The following is a 4,924-nucleotide window of genomic DNA, read 5'->3' as shown; positions in this document are numbered from 1 at the left end:
ATGCCTCTAAAATAGGCAAGTAAAGAAGCAAATGATATTTGGGGCCTCATTAAAGATGTGCTCACAACTGAGAAATATTGCTAAAGGTGCTAGGCCATGTGGTCATCAAGTGTGAATATTTTATTTTTTAATTGCTTAAATCCAAAGTATGGACACTTCTCTGGGTGCCTCTACTATTGTTTTGCTTATTCAATACTCTTCTTTTAATAAGGTGTCCCATCTACATGGAAAAAAAGAATTTAACAGGTGTCTCTGAATTCCTCCTCTTGGGCCTCTCAGATGATCCAGACCTGCAGCCCCTCCTCTTTGGGCTCTTCCTGTCCATGTACCTGGTCACTGTGCTTGGGAACCTGCTCATCATCCTGGCTGTCATCTCTGATTCCCACCTCCACACCCCTATGTACTTCTTCCTCTCCAATCTGTCCTTGACTGATGTCAGTTTCAGCACCACCACCATCCCCAAGATGCTAGTGAACCTCCAGACACACAGCAAATCCATCACCTATGCAGGCTGCATAACTCAACTGACCTTTTTTTCTCTTTTTGCCTTTTTGGAGAGTCTCCTTCTGACAGTGATGGCCTATGACCGGTTGGTGGCCATCTGTCACCCTCTGCACTACCTGGTCATCATGAACCCCCGCCTCTGTGGCTTGTTGGTCCTGGTGTCATTCTCCATCAGCCTTTTGACCTCCCTGCTGCACTGCTTGATGGTGTCACAGCTTACCTTCTGTGCCAAAGTGAAAGTTCCTCATTTCTTTTGTGAGCCTCCTCAACTCCTCAACCTTTCCTGTTCTGGCACCTTCATCAATAACATATTCATCTATTTCATTGGTGCCATCTTGGGTGGAGTTCCACTCTCGGGGATCCTTTACTCCTATACTCGAATTTATTTCCTCCATTCTAAGAGTCTCATCTTCAGGTGGGAAGTACAAAGCCTTTTCCACCTGTGGTTCTCATCTGTCAGTTGTTTGCTTATTTTATGGAACTGGCCTTGGGGTATACCTCAGCTCAGCTGTCTCATCTTCCCACAGGAAGGGTGCAGTGGCCTCGGTGATGTATACTGTGGTCACCCCTATGCTGAACCCCTTCATCTACAGCCTAAGGAACAAGGACATAAAGAGTGCTCTCTGGAAGATTATTATCAGAAGAACCTAATTTCAATACCTGTGTCATATGTGCCTATATGTGTGTGTGTGTGTGTGTGTGTGTGTGTATGTTCCTAAGACTATTAAAGGCAGTAACAACAAATATGTGCAACATGTGATTCTGAATATTCAGTCTCACACCATATATGTACCTATCTGGCTCTCTGTTTATATACTTTTCCTATTAAAATAGCTCTAATGGAATTGGAACATTATATAGTCACCCTAGTCATAACCATCCAAGATTTTGCATACCACATCACTACACGTTTTCAATTTCCTTATGTATTACACAGAGCCGTTGGTCCCTGGTAGTCTTGTTTCTATAGTTACAAAATAAATTCAGCTCTTTGCTGTTGTTGTTCAGTATCTGAGTCATGTCCGACTCTTGGGACTTCATGAACTGTAGCATAGCAGGCTCCTCTGTACTCCACTATCTCCCGGAGTTTGCTCAAATTCATGTGCATTGATTTGGTGATGCTATCTAACTATATCATCCTCTGCCACCCACTTTTCCTGCCCTCAATCTTTCCCATCATTAGGGTATTTTCCAATGAGTCAGCTCTTTGCACCAGGTGGCCGAAGTATTGAAGTTGAAACCTCAGCATCAGTTTTTCCAATGAATATTCAGAGTTGACTTCCTTTAGAATTGACTGGTTTAATCTCCTTGCAGTCCAAGGGATTCTCAAGAGTCTTCTCCAGCACCACAAATCAGAAGCATCAATTCTTTGGTGCTCAGCCTTCATGGTCCAAATCTCACATCTGTACATAACTACTAGAAAAACGATTTTGACCTTTGTCAGCAAAGTGATGTCTCTGCTTTTTAATAGGCTATCTATGTTTGTCATAACTTTCCTTGCAAGGAAGGAAACACAGCTCTATTTCTTGCTATATATTGATTCTATACTTTTCCTTTTATTATTTCCTATTTGCCATATGTATCTATACTGTACTATAATGATCAACACATCCAATATATTATTGCTTGTTAATAATCTTTTTGTGAAAATAGGATGGGTATATCATTTCCAAATCAGAGTACTTTAGAAATTGTAATAGGGCACTCTGAATACTGAGTTTACATAAGCGGTTATCAATTGGGACTTTCCTAGGAAAACTGAGGTATATGCTTCCCAAGGAGTAGCAAGGAGACTACCTACCAGAGCAAAATTGATTCCAAAGTTTTCTGATAAATCTCCTTCCCATTCCACCTAACTTCTCCCCAATCATATTACTTAGTGAGACAGAAAGGGACAAAACACTGAATGACTCCACAGCTAAAGTAGTCAAATTTAAAGAAAATGATGGTTGCAAGAGGCTTTGGGATCATGAGAAGGAGAGTTAGTGTTTAAAGGGCACAGAGTGTCCATTAGCGGAAGATGAAATAGTTCTGGAGGTGGATGGTTGTGATGGTTGCTAAACAATGTGAATGTACTTAATTCTGTTGAATTGTACACTTAAAAATAGTTAGGAGGTAAATGTTATTTTTTTTTCTTACCACAACAAAAAAATCTCCTGTCAGAAATGAGAGATGAAATGCTCCAAGTTCGGGTGTTAGCCCTCAGGAATCAACTCCTAGAGGTACCTGCCTCAGCTTCAGATAGCCCACATCTGAGGACTGCATAATGTTGGGGGGGGGTGTAAGCATTTGGGTTCTTTCCCCCAACTGCAGCCAACTCTAAGGGATCATCTTTAGAGCACCCTGGTGGTTTTCATAGAACTTTGAGGGTCTTCAGCATGGCTTGACTTTTCCACTGCCCTTTCATGCTACAGAGAGTTTGCCAAACCGCAGAGTCTACAGAACAGTTCTCACAAGACTGTCCTCATTTCAGACACCAACACAAGTGCAGTGGTTCCCAGACTGACTCTCACTTTGGGTATCTTGGCTCCAAATTCAAAAAATATAATAACAAAAACCATAAATCTCCAAGACAGAAAGCCCAAAGCTTGAGACCAGGACTATAGAAAGAAAAATATGACAATGCCAGAGACAGAAAACTTAACCATGAAAATAGAAATATAACCACATTCTTTGAAGAGAAGATCAAAATCTCTTTAGATTTCATGATTAATTCAGTGAATTTACAGACATAAAATCATGTATTGCTTCCCCTAATTGAGAAAAAAAAAAGTATCTGAATTTTATGATGAGAAAATAAACTGGAAGGCAGAGGTGAGGAATATAAATCAGCCTCTTCCAGGCTCTACTGGATCCTTCCTAATACATTCACTTTTCTCCTTTTCCTCCTCCATTAAATTAGCAAACCCTCAGGGACTGAGAGACCATGGACCAGTTTGGCTAATTATCTGCTCTGTGCATGGAGGTCTCCAGGCTGCATTACTGTAAATAATCAGACTGTGCTTCCCAGACCTTCAGTTAGCCAGCTCTAGTCCAATGGGATCCATACCTGTGTGTCTCATCCTCCCAGAGTTATTGTCTGCACCAGGAGCCCACACCTGAGTCTGTCTTACTGTCTGTTCTTAGGACAAAGCCTCAGTCTTCATCCAACAGCAGGTAGGGGACAGGCAGCCAATCTGCAACCCTCAGTCCTGGTCCAGCAGAGACACAGCCCAGCCCAGAGAGTGCCAAGTGCAGTGGGAGACCCTGAATGCAGGAGGGATGAGGGAGACTTGAATGCTCACCATCAAGGCAGTGGGATAGTTACGATAGTCAGTGGGAGGCCACCAAAATGCAAAGATCAGCTCAAAGCCTACGAGGTTTATGTTATTGTTAGTGGTGGGGATCCTAGAATGCCTATTCAAGTTTTGTTTTCCTTCCCCACTGATTCTATCTTCCTTGGGCATCTTTTCTACCTGATTAGGAGATGGGTCCTTCTAAAAGTGTTCCCTAAGTACTCCAGTTGATCTTGAAGGTGATGGTGATGAAATGATGACAATAACCACAGTATTACAAAGACTTATGTAGGAATCCATATGCCAGAGGCTGGAGTAATTTTTTAATGTAGTTTGTTATTTTATTTGCATTGGAAGTGTGAATGTTTTAGTCACTAATTCATGTCCAACTCTTTACAACCCCATGAACTGTAGTCTGCCAGGCTCCTCTGTCAATGGAATTCCCCAGGCAAGAATACTAGAGTGGGTTGCCATTCCCTTCTCCAGGAGATCTTCCCAATCCAGGGATCAAACCTGGGTCACCTGCATTACCGGTAGATTCTTTACCATCTGAGCCACCAGGGAAACCGCAAGAATACTGGAGTGGGTTGCCAATCTGTTTTCCAGAGGATCTTCCAAACCCAGGGACTGAACCCAGGTCTCCTCTATTGCAGACAGATTCTTTATTCTTTGAGTCAACAGGGAAGCCCTTTATCTGCATTCCCATCCCCCAAAAGAGAGCCACATGCATTATTATCATTTTCTACCTGAGGATAGGAATTTTAATTTTAAAGTAATTTTGATCAGGCTCTGTGGTAGACAAGGGGATAAAGTCAGATTCAAATGCAGACAGTGAAACTCCATTTATAAGGCACCTTGACAGTGTTGTCATTTGTGACACTCCATTTACAAGTCACCTTGACTGTATTCTCTCCCGCCAATCCAGCCAACATTTAGGGGGCTGAATTTAGGAGAAACACAAAGCTCTCTATAAGGAAGAATTGGCATGACAAGCTCTCTTAAGCTGGCATAAGTAGGCCAACTTAGTGTTTGAGAGCTAATTAGGTCTTAAATTTTTTGACTGTTCATAAGAGATTTTTTTATGAAGAATCAAGTTTTCATATATATTCAGGAGTAGAGGGATATTTAAGAAGTTTTACCTGACC

The 4,924-nt window shown here is 41.8% G+C and overlaps 1 pseudogene; it reads left to right on the top strand.

Moving 5' to 3' along the window:
* The first annotated feature begins 215 nt into the window (after positions 1-215).
* Positions 216-1,155, top strand: LOC136166272 (olfactory receptor 7E178-like; annotated as a pseudogene).
* Positions 1,156-4,924: the final 3,769 nt, after the last annotated feature.

This window comes from Muntiacus reevesi, chromosome 1, assembly GCF_963930625.1.
Source record: "Muntiacus reevesi chromosome 1, mMunRee1.1, whole genome shotgun sequence".
Lineage (NCBI taxonomy): Eukaryota > Metazoa > Chordata > Mammalia > Artiodactyla > Cervidae > Muntiacus > Muntiacus reevesi.
This window is presented reverse-complemented; position numbering and strand designations above follow the sequence as displayed.